Source organism: Bubalus kerabau, chromosome 8 (genome assembly GCF_029407905.1).
Source record: "Bubalus kerabau isolate K-KA32 ecotype Philippines breed swamp buffalo chromosome 8, PCC_UOA_SB_1v2, whole genome shotgun sequence".
NCBI classification, from domain to species: Eukaryota; Metazoa; Chordata; class Mammalia; order Artiodactyla; family Bovidae; genus Bubalus; species Bubalus kerabau.
This window is the reverse complement of record NC_073631.1, coordinates 43,254,210-43,271,956: the sequence shown is the minus strand read 5'-3', so window position 1 is coordinate 43,271,956 and position 17,747 is coordinate 43,254,210. Positions and strand designations below refer to the sequence as shown.

The window sequence follows — 17,747 nt, the reverse complement described above, 5'->3', positions numbered from 1 at the left end:
TTGCATATATACATGCTATCCAAAATCACAATGTGCACCACAAATGTATAATGTGGAAGCCCTAATGAATGATTACATGAGCTTAAATTGAATATAACAGTACAAGAAAACAGAAGACAAACAATGTTCGACACAGTAAAATTAAGAGTTTACAGGAAAAATCAGATAAATACAGACAGATTTGAGTTTTGGCAAAAACTACAGAGGTGTTTTAAGCCTCTGTGTTTTAGATACTACTGTACATGCCCTCTTGTACATAGAGGAATGAATGCCTGAGTGTATCTTCCATAAGCATTTCTTTAATAATCATACATGGCACAGGTGTGACCCATAGTTTCTATCTGCCATCTTTCCAGGAACATCAAAAATATATACAATCAAAGTAAAAGCAATATATTTGCTAGAAAAAACCATAACTTAAAACAAGTCTTCTTGCTATATACTTCCAATCCAACTGTGGATTTTAAGTTGTCTTACGTAGAAATTCTGGAGCTGCTATTGATAATTACTGAGCTTTTAGTATGTCCATTTTCAAACTGTGATATCAGTCAAAGTGAATGTCAAGAAAAATGAAGTGGAAAATTTGGACCAATATTTTTTTTTGGATTATGAGATTTTGAGTTTGAGCCTAGGAAGGCACCTCAATCTTTCTTTCTGATTTCTGTCACTACTTACTAAAAAGAAGATGGAACAATTCTGCCTACAATCCATTTGATAAGAATGTATTCAAAATGCTAAACTAACACACTAACATCATAACACAAAAAGGATATACTGCATCACCTTTAAGACCTGTCATCAGTCTAATAACAAATGAGTTATGATTAAACAAAGTAATCCAATTTATATAATAAACAAAAAGATCATCCACTGAAAAATTAAAATATAATAAAAGTTTGTTCAAGTGGAAAAACATGCTTTTCAAAATGAAGTGCAGTAGTGGTAAATTTTTTTCTATATTGTTCTCTATTGAAATTACGTGAACAATTTCATCAGTGATTAATGAGCCCTGAACATCAGTTATCATGGTTCTGTACCTGACTATATGAAGGGGAAAGACTGAAAACTTCCCAGAGTTCCTTTCTCACCATGTATTAACATACTGGTTTGCCTTAACATCTGATTGTTACAAGGAAAATTACTGCTCTTTACACAAAGACGTATCTTTTTTTTTTCTTTACAGATAGAGAAGAAAATTTATCTATGTAGATTAATTTATTTACTAGATTTAGAAGAATCCCAGATAACAGATTTTCTTAAACAAGTATCAGCTTTGAATATCACAATAATTATGCCTTTTGGAAGATTTATAGATAATTGAAAAATAAGGAGATGGATGTACTAGAGGGAATAAAGCAAAGATGGTAGAGTGAAGGTGTGGTTTTACTCAATGGATCACAAAGAGAATAAGCCAACAGTCTTTTCTTAAGTAGTAGTACACACACAACTAAACGGAGGATGGTCTGAAGGGACAGCAAGGAGAGGAAATGCTCATGCAGAGCAGATTTAATGAGTGACCCTCCTTATCTGACTGCGTGCAGCTCTTGCGAGCTGGGAAGGAGCCTTCCATGTTCCCTGGAATGGGAAAATAATTGCTTTATCCATGAAGTGCATCACAGAACTTTTCTCTCCAGCCTGAGAAATTGGGTTAATTACTAGAAAATATGACACCTTCAGTATACAGAATTTAAACATTACCTGTTTAATTTTTTCCATGGCTTTCTGGTAAGTACTTACCCTTCTTTTCCTTTCCAGGAAGCAAATGAGTCGTTATGCACCAGTTACATCAGGACCATTATTAATATCGACCTACAAAATGAAGATTTAATATGCTTTATTTTTGCAAAATATACCTTATAGTTGAAGAACATGTGTCACTCACTTTTTTTTTTTTGCACTGAGAAGTAGCACATTTCAAAGTATTATTAAAATGTCATTAAAATCCATACTTTGAACAACAACAAAAGCATCTTTTAAAATTCAACATGTTCACAATGGAATGGATTTCAGTTTCTACAGATGTGGCTTGGGTACGATCCAGTATTTTTATTTCTCCATGGGATCTTCCCAACCCAGGGATCGAACCCAGGTCTCCTGCATTGCAGGTGGATTCTTTACCAGCTGAGCCACCAGGAAAGCCCAGCTCTTCTGGAAATCTGAGCTAATTTTCATCTTTCTGCTCAGTTGCATACAGTTTATGCTTGGCAACTTCAGAATGCTGTGCTAGTACTAAGAGGTGTAAATGATAATGCAGATATTAATGTGTGGAAGATCATCACGTATATAATATGCATTCATGGTTATTTGTTGTAATATTTCTTGCTTTCTTAGTCACCTCAGAAAGACTGGTTTCAAACATTAAAAGATGCTGTTCCTCAAAATCCTGTGCTTTGTGCAATTCCTGTTGTGTCACAAAACATTTACTCTAGGTTTCTATCTGATTATTCTATCTGAATTTTTATTTCTTTTTTTTTGTTTGTTTGTTTTTTAAATTTTATTTTATTTTTAAACTTTACATAACTGTATTAGTTTTGCCAAATATCAAGATGAATCCGCCACAGGTATACATGTGTTCCCCATCCTGAACCCTCCTCCCTCCTCCCTCCCCATTCCATCCCTCTGGGTCGTCCCAGTGCACCAGCCCCAAGCATCCAGTATCGTGCATCGAACCTGGACTGGCAACTCGTTTCATACATGATATTTTACATGTTTCAATGCCATTCTCCCAAATCTTCCCACCCTCTCCCTCTCTCACAGAGTCCATAAGACTGTTCTATATATACATCAGTGTCTCTTTTGCTGTCTCGTACACAGGGTTATTGTTACCATCTTTCTAAATTCCATATATATGTGTTAGTATACTGTATTGGTGTTTTTCTTTCTGGCTTACTTCACTCTGTATAATAGGTTCCAGTTTCATCCACCTCATTAGAACTGATTCAAATGTATTCTTTTTAATGGCTGAGTAATACTCCATTGTGTATATGTACCACAGCTTTCTTATCCATTCATCTGCTGATGGACATCTAGGTTGCTTCCATATCCTGGCTATTATAAACAGTGCTGCGATGAACATTGGGGTGCACGTGTCTCTTTCCCTTCTGGTTTCCTCAGTGTGTATGCCCAGCAGTGGGATTCTTTATGAATCTCTATTTCCTTCTGAAATATTATTTCTAAATTCAACCTTAACAAGATTTTTCCTTAGCTAATTTTTGAACCAGTTGGGGGAAAAGGAAATAAAAAGATACTTGGCCATGCTTTAGAGTTGCAGGACTTAAAATCTAGATTATGAAGGATCTTTCCTTTTTATTAGACGACATGTTGGTACGAAACCCTGCTTTCCTCAGGGGTTCACTACTGGTTGTGGAGGACTTGTGGAGGACTTTAGGAGGACCACAAGTCCCCATAGAAAGGAAGATAGACCACATTCTCCTCTGTGTTTTAAACATAGGTTTATAGCATAAACTGTTGGTAACTACTTTGCTTGGATAATAAAATCCAGAATAATTTCCTCATGTTAGCTGCCAGGCTAAACCCTGAAAACCTCACACTGAGATACCACCAATTCAGAATGATATTTTGAAAATCTGAAGATGCTCAAAACATATTGATGTAATGTCCTTGCATTTAATTGGGAGGGAAAAAGTAACCTCCCAATGTATGGAAATGTACCATCTGAGATATTCTCTTCAGATACTTAAAAGTCTACTCTCTTTGCGTTAGGATATCTGTGGATATTCTAGTCTAAAAGAAATACAAAGGAAACTTTACTTCTTAAACTAAGTAGGACTGGGTGATGTAAAGCAGAAACTCTTCAAAAGAAGTGGATGAAAATTACATATCTACCTCATGGCAGAACTGCATAACCAATCAATGATTCACTTTTAAATTTTCATACAGAAATGCATCTCATCGTGTGTAGGTATCAGGAAAATGATTTTCACTTATGTGTCTATAGGTAAATACATGCATATTCTAAATTCTATCATTCCTCACCATGTTTTCTCTAAATTCTATATATTATTTATAAAAGGAACAATAACTCATACTCAAACATTAGTAAAATACATTAAAAATACCCAATAGAAAATATACTTCCTTTAATACATGAGACATAGATTTTCTACATGAAAAATGGATTTGGATGTGTGTATGTTTCTGTGTGAATGTGCGTGTGCTGAGTTGGGAGTGGCATTTTTGAAAATGCATTAAACATGTGACTTGTTTGACCAAGGCAAAGTGTAACTGTACACATGGATGAATCTTCATTCTTTATTCCATAGAAAATCCGTACTATTTGGTAAAGTGGTACATTTTCATTCTAATGTATGCTTGCTGCTGCTGCGGCTGCTAAGTCGCTTCAGTCGTGTCTGAGTCTGTGCGACCCCATAGACGGCAGCCCACCAGGCTCCCCCATCCCTGGGATTCTCCAGGCAAGAACACTGGAATGGGTTGCCATTTCCTTCTCCAATGCATGAAAGTGAAAAGTGAAAGTGAAGTCGCTCAGTCGTGTCCGACTCTCAATCTCTATTGAACTATAGTTGTTCAAAATGAAGTTTGAAAATGAATAGCATGTGCAAAGGAGTTAACCTAAGTTAGGAATCTATAGCATCTTAAAATGGGTGTGTGCTGAAAAGAATGTGAAGAAAGAGAACAATCTATACAACTTTCAGTTTTCAGGAAAAGAAGTATAATTTCAGGGAAAAAAAGGTGTAGTAATAAGGAAAACTGGTTATCCATGAAAATTTGTTCTTGTGAAAATGCTGGATATTTGCATTTGGAATTTTACACATTCAATAATGTATCTTAACCCACTGTCAATGCCTGAACTACACACTGACCATATTTAAAGCTGGAGTTTCGTGCAGGTGTGTTTCAACTGTCAGTTCAGTGTTTCAGGTTGAAGTTCAATGTATCAGATACACTGTGGCTGCTATCTCTTTGTCTGCCTCTTCAGGCCCATCTACAACTCTAAATAACTACTCTACTTAAATAATCACTGTCCATTACATATTTCTGCATATACAAATGGGATTACCTATGATTGCTTTTCTGAATTATTTGCAGCAAGCTTAGCTAATGAACTAATGAGTTAGTGTTGAATACTGGTATCAAATACATACAGGCATACACTGCTTTTTCCTTTCCTGTCTCAAAGGCAGCTACAGTTTTAAATATTTGTGAAAATAAAAACTCCCTTTATTAGAAAAAGATTTGATTTCCATTTATAATTTTAAATGTGCTTTACTTCAATACTGTTTGATATGCTACTATAATCGTATATTTGCTGTTCTGTCTATATATCAGTTTTGACAATATTAACTCCTATTTTCTTTTCCCAACTGTTCTCAGATGCTATTAAGCTTATATGCACATATTTCAGAAATGCTCCATTCTACACTCTCAAGAAGAGAACCGTGACATAGTTGGGACAGACATAAATGTTTTAAAGTCTTGTTTTTTAACTGTGAAATCTGAGTCAGGTGTGTTAGCATTACCTATAAACTTGCTAAAAATGCAGAATCTCAGTTGCCAACTCAGACCTTCTGAATCACAGCCTGTAGTTTCAAAGGATCCCAAAGAGCTTTATATATATAAGAAATTGAAAGAGTCCTGATTTAAGAAAGATTGAAATTGAATTACCTGTAACAGATTTATTTGACCTATTCCTGGTAATAGTTTGATTTATCACCAGACTGACTAAAAAGATAAAGAAAGCAAAACTACAGAAGTATGATGAGATGAGGGGAAATCCAGCAGACTTTAAAATTAGCTATAAATATTTCACTAAGTTTTGCCCATTGCCTGTTGAGCTTGTAAATGCTATTTCCAGATGGTTCAATTCAGTTCAGTTCAGTCGTTCAGTCATGTCTGACTCTTTGTGACCCCATGGACTGCAACACGACACACCACCCTGTTCATTGCCAACTCCTGGAGTTTACCCAAACTCATGTCATTGAGTTGATGATGCCGTCCAACCATCACATCCTCTGTCATCCCCTTCTCCTCCTTCCTTCAGTCTTTCCAGCAACAGGGTCTTTTCAAATGAGTCAGCTTTTCGCATCAGGTGGCCAAAATATTGGAGTTTCAGCTTCAACATCAGTCCTTCCAATGAACACCCAGGACTGATCTCCTTTAGGATGGACTGGTTGGATCTCCTTGCAGTCCAAGGGACTCTCAAGAGTCTTCTCCAACACCACAGTTCAAAAGCATCAATTCTTCAGTGCTCAGCTTACTTTATAGTCCAAAACTCACATCCATACATGACTACTGGAAGAACCATAGCCTTGATGAGACGGACCTTTGTTGGCAAAGTAACGTCTCTGCTTTTTAATATGCCGGCTAGGTTGGTCATAACTTTACTTCCAAGGAGTAAACACCTTTTAATTTCATGGGTGCAGTCACCATCTGCAGTGATTTTGGAGCCCAAAAAAATAAAGTCTGTCACTGTCTCCACTGTTTCCCCATCTACTTGCCATGAAGTGATGGGATAAGATGCCATGATCTTAGTTTTCTGAATGTTGAGTGTTAAGCCAACTTTTTCACTCTCCTCTTTCACTTTTATCAAGAGGCTCTTTAGTTCTTCTTCACTTTCTGCCATAAGGGTGGTGTCATCTGCATATCTGAGGTTATTGATAGTTCTCCTGGCACTCTTGATTCCGGCTTGCACTTCATCAAGCCCAGTGTTTCTCATGATGTACTCTGCATATAAGTTAAATAAGTAGGGTGACAATATACAGCCTTGACGTACTCCTTTTTGTATTTGGAACCAGTCTGTTGTCAGCTGTTACTTCCTGTCAGCTGTTGTCAGCTATTATGTTCAGCTCTGTTACTTCCGGACCTGCATACAGATTTCTCAAGAGACAGGTCAGGTGGTCTGGTATTCCCATCTCTTTAAGAATTTTTCCACAGTTTATTGTGATCCACATAGTCAAAGGCTTTGGCATGGTTAATAAAGCAGAAATAGATGTTTTTCTGGAACTCTCTTGCTTTTTCGATGATCCTGCAAATATTGGCAATTTGATCTCCGGTTCCTCTGCCTTTTCTAAAACCAGCTTGAACATCTGGAAGTTCATGGTTTATGTATTGCTGAAGCCTGGCTTGGAGAATTTTGAGCGTTACTTTACTAGCATGTGAGATCAGTACAATTGTGCAGTAGTTTGAGCATTCTTTGAGCATATTCAGATGGTAACAGGCATCTATAGGTTCTATACGGCAGAGTAGAGGGTGAGGTGGCAGTAACTTTGTACTCTCAAAATTTCTGAAATGTGTTATTTGCTTTGCTTTACAATATACATGACAAATATTCATGTTTACTGTATGTAAAGTAGGAGATAGGTCACAGGTAGGGAAGAGATACTAAACTCTGGAGATACTCACCAGAGTTTATCTGAGATGGAAATTATGCATTGGAATAAAGGCAGTCTTCAGGACCCTGGAGTTTTATATATCACATAAACTCTAAGGAATATATTAACAGCCACAGATCTTTAGCCTCACCCTAAAGCTGCCAGAACTTACACAGACCTGGGAAATAGACTCTTGGAGGGCTCAAACAGAACCTTGCATACACCAGGACCCAGGAGAAAGGAGCAGTGACCCCACAAGAGCCTGACCTAGACTTGCCCGTGAGTGTCCAGGAATCTCCTGTGGAGGTGTGGGCTGGCAGTGGCCTGCTGCACGGCTGGGGGCACTGAGTGTAGCAGTGCCTGCATAGGACCTTTTGAACGAGATCCCCATTATCTTCATTACCTCCACCATAGTTTGGCTCCAGGTAAATAACAGGGAGGGAAAACAGCCCCACCCATCAAAGGAAAATTGGATTAAAGATTTACTGAGCATGGTCCTGCCCATAGGAACAAGACCCAGTTTCCCCCTCAGTCAGTCTCTCCCATTAGGAAGCTTCCATAAGCCTCTTATCCTTCTCCATTGGAGGGCAGACAGAATGAAAACCACAATCACAGAAAACTAACCAATCTGATCACGTGGACCACAATCTTGTCTAACTCAATGAAACTATGAGCCATGCTGTGTAGGGCCACCCAAGATGGAGGGGTCATAGTGGAGAGTTATGACAAAATGTGGTCCACTGGAGAAGGGAATGGCAAACCACTTCAGTATTCTTGCCTTGAGAACCCATGAACAGTAGAAAAGGCAAAAAGATAGGACACTGAAAGATGAACTCCCCAGGTCGGTAGGTGCCCAATATGCTACTAGAGAAGAGTAGACAAATAACTCCAGAAAGAATGAAGTGACGGAACCAAAGCAAAAACAACAGCCAGTTGTGGATATGACTGGTGATGGAAGTAAAGTCCAATGCTGTAAAGAGAAATATTGCATAGGAACCTGGAATGTTGGGTCCATGTATCAAGGCAAATTGGAAGTGGTCAAACAGGAGATGGCAAGAGTGAATGTTGACATTTTAGGATCAGTGAAATAAAATGGACTGGAATGGGTGAATTTAACTCATATGACCATTATATCTACTATTGTAGGCAAGAATCCTTTAGAAGAAATGGAGTAGCCATCATAGTCAACAAAAGTCAACAACATAGACTGAAATGCAGTACTTGGATGCAATCTCAAAAACAAAAGAATGATCTCTGTTCATTTCCAAGGCAAACCATTCAGCATCACAGTAGTCCAAGTCTATGGCCCCAACTAGTAATGCTGAAGAAGCTGAAATTGAACGGTTCCATGAAGACCTACAAGATCTTCTAGAACTAACAGCCAAAAAAGATGTCCTTCTCATTAAAGGGGACTGGAATGTAAAAGTATGAAGTCAAGAAATACCTTGAGTAATAGGCAAATTTTGCTTTGGAGTACAGAATGAAGCAGGGCAAAGGCTAATAGAGTTTTGCCAAGAGAATGCACTGGTCATAACAAACATCCTCTTCCAACAACACAAGAGATGACTCTACAACATGGACATCACCAGATAGTCAATACTGAAATCAGAGTGATTATATTCTTTGCAGCCAAAGATACAGAAGTTCTATACAGTCAGCAAAAACAAGACTGGGAGCTGACTGTGGCTTGGATCATGAACTCCTTATTGCCAAATTCAGACTTAAATTGAAGAAAGTAGGGAAAACCACTAGAACATTCAGGTATGACCTAAATCGAATACCTTACAATTATACAGTGGAAGTGAAAAATAGATTCAATGGATTAGATCTGATAGACAGAGTGCCTGAAGAACTATGGATGGAGGTTTGTGACACTGTACAGGAGGCAGGGATAAAGACCATCCCCAAGGAAAAGAAATGCAAAAAAGCAAAATGGTTGTCTGAGGAGGCCTTACAAATGGCTGTGAAAAGAAGAGAAGTGAAAGGCAAAGGAGAAAAAGAAAGATATACCCATTTGAATGCAGAGTTCCAAAGAATAGCAAGGAGAGATAAGAAAGCCTTCCTCAGCCATCAATGCAAAGAAATAGAGGAAAACAAAAGGATGGGAAAGACTGGAGATCTCGTCAAGAAAACTAGATATACCAAGGGAATATTTCATGCAAAGATGGGCACAATAAAGGACAGAAATGGTATGGACCTGACAGAAGCAGAAGATATTAAGAAGAGGTGGAGACAATACACAGTAGAACTATACAAAAAAGATCTTCATGATCATATGATCACTCACCTAAGCCAGACATCCTGGAATGTGAAGTCAAGACGGCCTTAGGAAGCATCACTGCAAACAAAGCTAGTGGAGGTGATGGAATTCCAGTTGAGCTATTTCAAATCCTAAAAGATGATGCTGTCAAAGTGCTGCACTCAATATGCAGCAAATTTGGAAAACTCAGCAGTGGCCAAAGAACTGAAAAAGGTCAGTTTTCACTCCAATCCCAAAAAAAGGCAATGCCAAAGAATGCTCAAACTACTGCAATATTGCACTCATCTCACAGGCTAGTAAAATAATGCTCAAAATTCTCCAAGCCAGGCTTCAACAGTACATGAATGATGAACTTCCAGATGTTCAAGCTGGATTTAGAAAAGGCAGAGGAAATAGAGATCAAATTGCTAACATCCATTGGATAATTGAAAAAGCAAGACAATTCCAGAAAAACATCTACTTTATTGACTACACCAAAGCCTTTGACTGTGTGGATCACAACAAACTGTGGAAAATTCTTCAAGAGATGGGAATACCAGACCACCTGATCTGCCCCTTGAGAAATCTGTATGCAGGTCAGGAAGCAACAGTTAGAACTGGATATGGAACAGCAGACTAGTTCCAAATAGGGAAAGGAGTGCATTATGTCAAGGCTGTATATTGTCACCCTGCTTATTTAACTTATATGCAGAGTACATCATGAGAAGCACAAGCTGGAATCAAGATTGCTGGGAGAAATAGCAATGACCTCAGATATACAGATGACACCACCCTAATGGCAGAAAGTGAAGAACTAAAGAGCCTCTTGATGAAAGTGAAAGAGGAGAGTGAAAAAGTTGGCTTAACACTCAACATTCAGAAAACTAAGATCATGGCATCTGGTCCCATCACTTCATGGCAAATAGATGAGGAAACAGTGGAGAAAGTGACAAACTTTATTTTTTTGGGCTCCCAGATGGTGACTGTAGCCATGAAATTAAAAGATGCTTGCTCCTTGGAAGGAAAGTTATGACCAACCTAGCCAGCATATTAAAAAGCAGAGACATTACTTTGCCAACGAAGGTCTGTCTAGTCAAGGCTCTGGTTTTTCCAGTAGTCATGTATGGATGTGAGTTTGGACTATAAAGAAAACTGAGTGCTGAAGAATTGATGCTTTTGAACTGTGGTGTTGGAGAAGACTCTTGAGAGTCCCTTGGACTGCAAGGAGATCCAACCTGTCCATTAAAGGAAATCAGTCCTGAATATTCATTGGAAGGACTGATGCTGAAGCTGAAACTCTAGTACTTAGGCCACCTGATGCAAAGAACTGACTCATTGGAAAAGACCCTGATGCTAGGGAAGATTGAAGGATGGAGGAGAAGGGGACAACAGAGGATGAGATGGTTGGATGGCATCACCGACTCAATGGAAATCAGTCTGAGTAAACTCTGGGAGTTGGCAATGAACAGGGTGGTGTGTCATGCTGCAGTCCATGGGGTCGCAAAGAGTCAGACACTACTGAGTGTCGGAACTGAACTGAACAGAACTTTACTCTGGGTAAAACAATAGGCTGAATTGCCTGCATAGAAGATGTCTAGAGAGGGAGAAGCATCAGAGGCAAGAGAGGAGAATACAAAGACAAGGGCTTATTTCTAGGGAAGAATGAGCATCTATACAGTAACAGAAGCATAAATAAGGCCAGTGCAGAGGAGAGAACCGAGCTTGGACCTACCTAGGCTCATAGAGCCACGGTTACAGCTACTGTTCTACTGCTAATACTACATTCATTCTCCACACTTGAGGACTATGTTTTATTATGGAAAGATAGGCCTATGTGAACAATTGGAAATAAGTAGTCAGTATAACTCCACTTCCTAAGTATTAAAGAGGAGAATTTAACAGCTGGAGACTTCATAGGAACCTTCATAGGAATCTTCTTATAAGAAGACTTCTTCTTAAAATGGAAATTTGGATTGTGATAAATTATTAAATATTTTCACTTTCTGATAGAGATCAGGGAGCAGGATTCTAAAACTTTTCTTTATTTCTGAACCTTGTTTGAAATATTAACATCTGTTATGTTGTATATTTTCTACAGGTATCTTAACAACCCTTTTAAATTAAAGGCCCCGTAAGATTGTGAAACATATCTGTATTAGCAGTTAACTTCCTTTTGCTTATCCCCATTCCCCTCCCACCCTAGCCCTGTCACGGGCCCGTGAGCCGCATGTTAGAGAAGTACAAGTACAAGGAGGGGAATCAGTGGAGTAATCAACTGAATGGACAGCTGAGTGACAAGGATTCAGAAATTTTTCTACAAATAATTTCCTGCTGAAATCTGTTATTTTGTTTCATTATTTATGTTATCAGAATATTTAACTCTGGTTCCAGCTTAAGCTGGCAACACAGGAAATTCCTGAACTCACCTTCTGCCACAGACACTTCAAACCTACAGCAATGTAAAGAACAATTTTCCCCGAAAAAACTAAAAACTAGCTGAGCAAGTTTTCCAACACATAGAACAAATGAGAAAAACTCCACATCAGGGCAGGTAGAATAGGCTGCAAAACAATCCTGCCATTGTCAAGAAACGGTCAAGGTTAAATCTAACCTGGAGCATCCGCCTAAGGAGGAAAAAGTCTAAACCCCACATCAGGCATACTAACATTTAGTAACTGCCCTTGAGAGATGAGCACACAATGCAACTAGATCTGAAAGCCAATGTTTCTCCCATCCACGAGGAACTAGAAAATGAAAAAAATGAGGTTCAAAGTTAGCAGAAGAAAAGAAAAATAGAGCAGAAATAAATGGGGACTAAAAGACAGTAGATAAGATAAGCAAAACTGAAAGCTGATTCTGTGAAAATACAAACAAAACAAAAAAAAACCTTGGCTATATGCACCAAAACAAATTCAAATAAATGAAAGAATTCAGATAAAATCACAAGTGAAAGAGGAAATGTTACAACTGATACCACAGAAAAACAAAGGTTAATTAGATACTATTATTGACAATTATATGTCAATATATTTGATCACCTAAAAGAAATAAGATAAATTCCTAGAAACATACAACCTACCAAGACTGAATCATAAAGAAACAGAAAAACTGAATACACCAATTACTATTAAACAGCTTGAATTAAGAAATCTAAAACCTTTCACCAAACAAAAGTTCAGGATCTGACAACTTCATCGGTGATTTCTACGGAACGTTCAAACAAGAATTGATATAAATTCTTCTCAACTCTTCCCAAAAACAGAAGAGGAAACATGCCAAACTCATATTACAAGCCCAGCAAAACCATCGTACCAACACCAGATAAGAAAGGCACAAGAAAATTACAGATCAATATCCCTGGTAGACACAGATGCAAAATTCTCAACAAAACATTAACACGGCAAATTCAAAAACACGTTAAAATGAGTACACACTGTGATCATGTGGAACTTATTCTAAGGACACAAGGATGGTTCAACATGTGCAAATCATTCCATGTTATACACCACATTAACAAAATGAAAAATAAAAATCATGGTTATCTCAATAGATACACAAAAAGCATCTGACAAAATTCAACACTTATTTATGATAAAAACTTCCAAAAGAATTACAGGAAACATACCCTGACATAATAAAGGCCATTTATGACAAACCTACAGCTCACAGCATATTCCATGGTGAAAAGCTGAAAAACTTTCTTCTAAGATCAGTAACAAGACAAGGGTGACCACTCATAATTTTTATTCCACATAGTACTGGAAGTCTGAGCTGCATCCATCAGATAAGAAAAAGAAAGATATTTAAATTGGAAAGGAAGAGGTCAAACTGTCTCTGCAGATGATTTGATATTATATGGAAAAAGTCCTAAAGATTCTACCAAAAAAGAAAAAAAAAACAAAAAAACAACCACAGTTAGAACTACTAAACAAATTCCATCAAGTAGCATGATACAAAACCAAAGTACAAAAATGTTGCCTTTCTATACACTAATAATAAACTCTCAGACACAAAAACTAAGAAAACAATCCCACTTGCAATTGGTTCAAGATGAACCATGTACATAGGAATAACTTAACTGAGGTGGTAAAAGGTAAATTCTTTCTCCTAAATTCTGCACACTAAAAAATATGAAACACTGATGAAATAAATCAGCTACAAAGATCTTCCATGATCATAAATTGAAAGAATATTGTTGAAATGTTCACTATTCAGCAAACTACAGATTCAATGCAATCTCTATCAAAATTCCAATGGCATTTTTCACATAAATAGAGCAAATCATCCTAAAACCTCTACCAACCTATAAAAGACTCTGAAATAGCTAAAGGAATTTTGAGGAGGAAGAATAATACTGGAGGCATCATACTTACTGATTCCAAACTGTATTATTCCGTAAAAAATACAGGATGTTATTAGCATAAAAAGACACATATTAATGGAAAAGAATAGAGAGAGGAGCAATAAACCTATGTGTATATGATCAATTAACTTATAACAAAGTAGTGGAGGATATATAACAGCAAAAGAACAGTCTCTTCAATAAATGTTGCTGCAAAAATTGGAGAGTCACATGCAAATGAATGAAACTAGATCACAATCTTACACCGTACACAAAAATTAACTCAAAAGGCATTAAAGCCTTGAACATTAAGCCTCAAAGCATACAACTTTTGGAATAAAACATATTCAGTAAATTTCTTGATATTAACCTTGGTGATAATTTAAGTTTTACAACAAAAGCAAAAACAAATATATAGAACTACATCAAACTTGAAAGCTTCTGCAGAGCAAAGGAAAACAATAAAAAGGCAAACTGCGAAGTAGAAGAAAATACATGCAAATCATATATACGACAAGGGATTAATATGCAAAATATATAAAGAATATAGAACTCAAACTGAATAGCTTAAAAAATCTGATTAAAATTTTGGCAGATCTGAACAAACATTTTCAAAGAAGACATATGAATGGGCTACCAGGTACGTGCAAAGATATTCAATATCACTAATCATCAGGTGAAAGTAAATCAGAACCATAATGAGATCTCACTGCTACATGCTTTGTTAGAATGACTGTCATCAAAAGTAAAGTAATAACAACTTCTGGCAAAGATATGGAGAAAAGGAAACTCTTGTGTACTGTTGTTGAGAATATACGTTGGCATACCTACCATGGAACAACATGGGATAACAGACTGGTTCAAACTTGGGAAAGGAGTATGTCAAGGCTGTGTCTTTTCACCCTGCTTATTTAAGTTACATGCAGAGTACATCATGTGAAACGCTGGGCTAGATGAAGCTCAAGCTGGAATCAAGACTGCCCGGAGAAATATCAGTAACCTCAGATATGCAGATGATACCACCCTAAATGGCAGAAAGCAAAGAGGAACTAAAGAGCCTCTTGATGGAGGTGAAAAGAGGAGTGAAAAAGCTAGCTTAAAACTCAACAGTCAAAAAATTAAGATCGTGACATATGGTTCCATCACTTCATGGCAAACAGAGGGGGAGAAAATACAAGCAGTGAGATTTTATTTTCTTGGGCTCCAAAATCACTGTGGACAGTGACTGCAGCCATGAATTTAAAAGGCGCTTGCTTCTGGATGAAAAGGTATGACAAACCTAGCCAGCAGAGAACTGACTTTGTCAATAAAGGTCTGTATAGTCAAAGCTACGGCTTTTCCAGTAGTTATGTATGAATGTGAGGGATGGACCATAAGGATGGCTGAGCACCCAAGAATTGATGCTTTTGAACTGTGGTGCTAGAGAAGACTCTTGAGAGTCCCTTGGACACCAAAGAGATCAAACTAGTTGATCCTAAAGGAAATTAACTGTGAATATTCCTTGGAAGGACTGATGCTAAAGCTGAAGTTCCAATTCTTTGGCCACCTGATATGAAGAGCTGACTCACTGGAAAAGAACCTGATGCTGGGAAAGACTGATGGCAGGAGGAGAAGGGGGCAACAGAGGATGAAATGACTGAATGGTATCACAACTCAACGGACATGAAGTTTGACCAAACTCCAGAAGATAGTGAAAGACAGGGAAGCCTGACATGCTGCAGTCCATGCGGTCACAAAGAGTTGGAAATGACTGAGAGACTGAACAACAGCCATGATGGAAAACATGTGGAGGTTTCTCAAAAAATTAAAAATGCAATCAGTTCAGTTCAGTTGCTCAGTCGTGTCTGATTCTTTACGACCCCATGAATCGCAGCATGACCTAGAGCCAGACATCCTGGAATGTGAAGTCAAGTGGGCCTTAGAAAGCATCACTACAAACAAAGCTAGTGGAGGTGATGGAATTCCAGTTGAGCTATTTCAAATCCTGAAACATGATGCTGTGAATGTGCTGCACTCAATATGCCAGCAAATTTGGAAAACTCAGCAGTGGCCACAGGACTGGAAAAGGTCCGTTTTCATTCCAATCCCAAAGAAAGGCAATGCCAAAGAATGTCAAACTACCACACAATTGCACTCATCTCACATGCTAGTAAAGTAATGCTCAAAATTCTCGAAGCCAGGCTTCAGCAATATGTGAACTGTGAACTTCCTGATGTGCAAGCTGGTTTTAGAAAAGGCAGAGGAACCAGAGATCAAATTGCCAACATCCGCTGGATCATGGAAAAAGCAAGAGAGTTCCAGAAAAATATCTATTTCTGCTTTATTGACTATGCCAAAGCCTTTGACTGTATGGAACACAATAAACTGTGGAGAATTCTGAAAGAGATGGGAATACCAGACCACCTGATCTGCCTCTTGAGAAACCTGTATGCAGATCAGGAAGCAACCAGTTAGAACTGGACATGGAACAATAGACTGGTTCCACATAGGAAAAGGAGGACGTCAAGGCTGTATATTGTCACCCTGCTTATTTAACTTATATGCAGAGTACATCATGAGAAACGCTGGACTGGAAGAAACACAAGCTGGAATCAGGATTGCTGGGAGAAATATCAGTCACCTCAGATATGCAGATGATACCACCCTTATGGCAGAAAGTGAAGAGGAACTAAAAAGCCTCTTGATGAAAGTGAAAATGGAGAGTGAAAAAGTTGGCTTAAAGCTCAACATTCAGAAAATGAAGATCATGGCATCTGGTCCCATCACTTCATGGGAAATAGATGGGGAAAAATGCAATAAGATCAAGCAATTCCACTTCTGGGTATTTATTAGAAGAAAACAAGAACATTGATTTTGAAAGATTTCTACATTCCCGATATTGCTTCAGCATTACTAACAATAACCAAGATCAATTGATCAATTGATTGATCGATTGATTTATCTATCTAGAACAGACTATCATGCAGCCATAAAAAGTAAAATCTTGAAAAGACTATCATGCAGCATAAAAAGTAAAATCTTGAACTAACAATATCCAAGATCAATCGATCAATTGATTGATCGATTGACTTATCTGTCTATCTAGAACAGACTATCATGCAGCCATAAAAAGTAAAATCTTGACCTTCCTGATACCATGGTTGGTCCTTGAGGACCATAAGTAAAATAAGTCAAACAGAAAAAGACAAACACAGTATGAATTCATTTATATGTGGAATCCAAAAGAAAAAAGAAAAAAAAGTCAAGCTCAGATATACACAAAACAAATTGTTTGTTTGTGTTGCCAGAGGCAAGGAGTGGGGGTAGATGAGTCAGCAAAATGTGTCAAAATGATACAAACTTCAAAAAAAAAAATGATACAAACTTCTAGTAATTAAGTCCTTGGGATATATTGTACAATATGACAACTCAGTAAATAATCTTGTATTGCACATTAGACAGCTGCTAAGAGAGTAAACCTTAAGTGTTTATCACAAGAATAAAGAACTGTAACTATCTACAGTGATAGTTGCTACCTAGACTTATTTTAGTGATTATTTCACAGTGCCTATAAACCAAATCTTTGCTGTACACCTGAAATGAAGGTAATGCTATACTGTCAGCCCTAGGTATCTGCACAGAATTGGTCCAGGACCTCCATGAATACCAAAATCCAAGGAGGGTCAAGTTTCTTACATAAAATGGCATAGTGCAATTGGTCCTCCATATCTGCCATTCACATCTTCAGATTCAACCAAGCATCTGCTCTTCACATCTCCAGATTCAAGCACAAACTGAATTCCAAGTTTGAAAAAACCTGCGGTTAGGGAACCTAAGG

General features: G+C 37.7%; 1 long non-coding RNA gene across 1 annotated transcript in view; it reads right to left on the bottom strand.

Moving 5' to 3' along the window:
* The window catches only part of LOC129659067 (uncharacterized), an 89,597-nt gene that overhangs the window by 50,936 nt on the left and 20,914 nt on the right, over window positions 1-17,747 (bottom strand). The window contains exon 2 of the long non-coding RNA XR_008717776.1: window positions 1,738-1,809. This is a non-coding gene — a long non-coding RNA (uncharacterized LOC129659067). The remainder of the gene's footprint in view (window positions 1-1,737; window positions 1,810-17,747) is intronic.